We start from the raw sequence: 5,333 nt of genomic DNA, 5'->3' as shown, positions 1-5,333 counted from the left end.
TTTTCTTGGTGCAAGAACAAAAATAACTTACAGGTTAAGTATTAGGATTTCATTTCATCTATCTATATATATATATATATATATATATATATATATATATATATAAGGCAGGATCATTTGACACCGGTGTCAAAAAAAAAGTTTGACACCTCATCTTAGAGCCGTTAGATTACAAAAAATCAATGGTGTCATATGCTTACAAATCAGAATCGTTGATTTTTTGTAATCTAACGGCTCTAAGATGAGGTGTCAAACTTTTTTTTTGACACCGGTGTCAAAGGATCCTGCCTCTATATATATATATATATATACACTGCTGGAAAGTGTCGGCTATTTGACCATTTTGCCCCTCATTAAATAATGGGTTATGTTTATCTCATTTTACATGAGATAAACATCTCTCCTACACACACAAAAAGGGTTGGGTCCCACCACTTTTTTTTTCTCTCTCCTCTTACATGTGGGTCCCACTTACACTTTTGTTTCTACAACATAAGGTAATTCTTTTCCTACAACATAAGAAAAATATATCCCTTAATTAATTCATAACAATTTTGTCCCTGATTTGAAACTATCTATCAATCTGCTTCTCTTTAATCGACTACTTTGCATGTTTAATCGACCAAATGGTTGTTGGAAGAATTAATCGACTAAATCTCCCTACTTAATCGATTAAAATCATACTGACTTATTTTTTTTTGTCAAATATGGAGATTTAGTCGACTAAATAGGGAGATTTAGTCGACTAAATCTCCCAACAGCCATTTTTTGTCTGTTTTGGACATTTAGTCGATTAAAAATGTAAGGTAGTCGATTAAAGAGGGACAGATTGATAGATAGTTTCAAATCAGGGGCAAAATGGTTATTAATTAATTAATAAGGGACAAAAGGGTGAAAAAGCCGGAAAGTGTCACTCCCTGGTTAATTCTACAATTTGGTTATATATAAATTTTCTTTATTGGAAGGCATTGAATGTCCCACTACCCATCACATAGGTATCCAAAAAAAAAATCAGCTGTTTTAATTGCTTTTTATGTTAAAATTGGTCATCTCATCTGAAATTCGAAATTTTAAATGGTTTATCAATTAAATTTTGAAATTATGTATTTATTTTGCACAATCTGAAATTCGAAATTTTAAATTCAATAAAAAGAAAACTCTTTTCACGGACATGCATTCACGATCTCTATTCACGGAGATAAAAAAAAACAAAAACAAATTTCACAATTGTTGAAGACCTGATCGTCATTCAATTCACAATTTCGTTATGGTTATTTTTAAAAAAATATATATACAATAATGATATAACAAAGACATTATCTTTGTTATATAGACATTATCTTTGTTATACATTTTAAATGGTTTATCAATTAAATTTCGAAATTATGTATTTATTTTGCACAATCTGAAATTCGAAATTTTAAATTCAATAAAAAAAAACTTTTTTCACGGACATGCATTCACGATCTCTATTCATGGAGATCAATAGAAACAAAAACAAATTTCACAATTGTTGAAGACCTGATCGTCATTCAATTCACAATTTCGTTATGGTTATTTTTTTAAAAATATATATACAATAATGATATAACAAAGACATTATCTTTGTTATATAGACATTATCTTTGTTATATATTTGATTCAAATATCATAACAATCAAGAATCAAGAGAGCTGACAAACAAAATAAATTAAATCCCAAAACCAAAAATATAATATCAGATAAACTATCATACCAATATTCTTTTAAAAATTGAATTTTCGAAATTTTAAATGGTTTATCAATTAAATTTTGAAATTATGTATTTATTTTGCACAATCTGAAATTCGAAATTTTAAATTCAATAAAAAGAAAACACTATCAGATAAACTATCATACCAATATTCTTTTAAAAATTGAATTTTCGAAATTTTTAAATGGTTTATCAATTAAATTTCGAAATTATGTATTTATTTTGCACAATCTGAAATTCGAAATTCAATAAAAAGAAAACTCTTTTCACGGACATGCATTCACGATATCTATTCATGGAGATCAATAGAAACAAAAATAAATTTCACAATTGTTGAAGACCTGATCGTCATTCAATTCATAATTTCGTTATAGTTATTTTTTAAATAATATATCACAATAATGATATAACAAAGACATTATCTTTGTTATATATTTGATTCAAATATCATAACAATGAAGAATCAAGAGAGCTGACAGACAAAATAAATTAGATAATCAGGTGTTTTAATTTCTTTTTATGTTGGAATTGGTCGTCTGATCTGAAATTCGAAATTTGAAATAGTTTCAAATTTTGAATTTAAATATGGATGGTGGGAAAAGAATTTCTTTTAAAAATCGAATTTTAATTTTTAAATTGAATAATTAAATGACCGTTTGTGGTGGCAGATATAAAAGAATAATTAATTAATAAATATGATTTTGAAATTCGAAATTTTAATTGGATAATCAAGTATTTTAATTGCTTTTTATGTTGGAATTGGTCGTCTGATCTGAAATTCAAAATTTGAAATGGCTTAGAATTTTGAATTTAAATATGGATGAATGGAAAAGAATTTCTTTTAAAAATCAAATTTTAATTTTTGAATCGAATAATTAAATGACCATTTGTTGTGGCAGATATAAAAGAATAATAATTAATAAATATGATTTTGAAATTCGAAATTTTAATTGGATAATCAAGTGTTTTAATTGTTTTTTATGTTGGAATTGGTCGTCTGATCTGAAATTCGAAATTTGAAATGGTTTAAAATTTTGAATTTAAATATGGATGGTTGGAAAAGAATTTCTTTTAAAAATCAAATTTTAATTTTTAAATCGAATAATTAAATGATCATTTGTGGTGGCAGACATAAAAGAATGATTAATTAATAAATATGGTTTTGAAATTCGAAATTTTAATTGGATAATCAGGTGTATTAATTGCTTTTTATGTTGGAATTGGTCGTCTGATCTGAAATCCAAAACTTGAAATGGTTTGAAATTTTGAATTTAAATATGGATGGTGGGAAAAGAATTTCTTTTAAAATTTGAATTTTAAAATTTAAATCGAATAATTAAATGACCATTTGTGGTGGCAGACATAAAAGAATAATTAGTAAATAAGTATGGTTTTGAAATTCCAAATTTTAATTGGATAATCAGGTGTTTTAATTGCTTTTTATGTTAGAATTGGTCGTCTCATCTGAAATTTGAAATGGTTTAAAATTTTAAATTTAAATATGGATGGTGGAAAAAAAAATTCTTTTAAAAATCAAATTTTAATCTTTACGCGCAAGAACCAAGAAGCATCTGAAGCTCGAAACGCGTACATTTTTTTATTATATAGTTATTTTGTTTTTAAACGTTGAAACGGATAATGACATTTGTCTTTCATGACCAGAAATTGTTGACGCATTGATGACCATTTGTCTTTTAAAAATCGAATTTTAATCTTTAAATCGAATAATTTAATGACCATTTGTGGTGACAGTCAAGACATTTAATGTCCCACTGCCCATCACATTGGTTTCCAAAAAAAATAGCTGTTTTAATTGCTTTTTATGTTGGAATTGGTCATCTCATCTGAAATTCAAAATTTTAAATTGTTTATCAATTAAATTTCGAAATTATGTATTTATTTTGCACAATCTGAAATTCAAGATTTTAAATTCAATAAAAAGAAAACTCTTTACACGGACATGCATTCACGATCTCTATTCATGAAGATCAATAGAAACAAAAACAAATTTCACAATTGTTGAAGACCTGATTGTCATTCAATTCACAATTTTGTTATGGTTATTTTTTAAATAATATATACACAGTAATGATATAACAAAGACATTATCTTTGTTATATATTTGATTCAAATATCATAACAATGAAGAATCAAGAGAGCTGACAGATAAAATAAATTAGATAATCAGGTGTTTTAATTGCTTTTTATGTTGGAATTGGTTCTGAAATTCAAAATTTGAAATGGTTTAAAATTTTGAATTTAAATATGGATGGTGGGAAAAGAATTTCTTTTAAAAATCGAATTTTAATTTTTAAATTGAATAATTAAATGACCATTTGTGGTGAAAGATATAAAAGAATAATTAATTAATAAATATGATTTTAAAATTCGAAATTTTAATTGGATAATCAAGTGTTTTAATTGCTTTTTATGTTGGAATTGGTCGTCTGATCTGAAATTCAAAATTTGAAATGGTTTAAAATTTTGAATTTAAATATGGATGGTGAGAAAAGAAATTCTTTTAAAAATCGAATTTTAATCTTTAAAACGAATAATTAAATGACCATTTGTGGTGGCAGACAAGACATTGAATGTCCCACTGCCCATCACATTGGTATCCAAAAAAAATCAGCTGATTTAATTGTTTTTTATGTTGGAATGCGTCATCTGATCTAAAATTCGAAATTTGAAATGGTTAAAATTTTTGAATTTAAATATGGATGGTGGGAAAAAAAATTCTTTTAAAAATCGAATTTTAATTTTTTAAATCGAATAATTTAATGACCATTTGTGGTGGCAGACAAGGCATTGAATGTCCCATTGTCCATCACATTGGTATTCAAAAAGAAATCAGCTGTTTTAATTGCTTTTTATGTTGGAATTGGTCATCTGATCTAAAATTCGAAATTTGAAATGGTTTAAAATTTTGAATTTAAATATGGATGGTGGGAAAAGAATTTCTTTTAAAAATCCAATTTTAATTTGTAAATCGAATAATTAAATGACCATTTGTGGTGGCAGACATAAAAAAAAATTATTAAATATTGTTTTGAAATTCGAAATTTTAATTGGATAATAAGGTGTTTTGATTGCTTTTTATGTTGAAATTGGTCGTCTGATTTGAAATTCAAAACTTGAAATGGCAGACATTATCTTTGTTATATATTATCCAAAGTAAGATTTTATATCTATTTTTGTTGTTGTTATTATTAGATCGTTCATTTTATTTATAAATAACACAATCGGTGGTCATGTGTTGCAGATTTTGTGTGCAGTTGAGAGTTGTGGATCACACTGATTTTGCATCTTTCATTCTATTTGATAGAGACTGTGTTGCTTTGTTGGGCATGAGTGCTGCGGATTTACGTGAGCAGCATTTCAAAAGGGTTTGTGTTCTTATTTCACTCATTTTTTTATTCATTAAAGTTCTTATTAAAATTCATTAATATTTTTTTTGCAGGGTGATGATTTCGAGCACTATCCTAAGGAACTTAATGTTCTTATTGATAAATCCATGTTGTTTAAAGTGAATGTGAAAAAAAATAATTTGGACTCATACAGTGAGCCTAGGTATCAGATTTCTAAAGTATGTATAAGCGAA

Source organism: Gastrolobium bilobum, unplaced genomic scaffold, assembly GCF_033153095.1.
Source record: "Gastrolobium bilobum isolate Gb01-03AN ecotype WA unplaced genomic scaffold, APGP_CSIRO_Gbil_v1 utg2187, whole genome shotgun sequence".
NCBI classification, from domain to species: Eukaryota; Viridiplantae; Streptophyta; class Magnoliopsida; order Fabales; family Fabaceae; genus Gastrolobium; species Gastrolobium bilobum.
The sequence above is the reverse complement of the archived record's forward strand: the minus strand, read 5'-3'. Positions refer to the sequence as shown.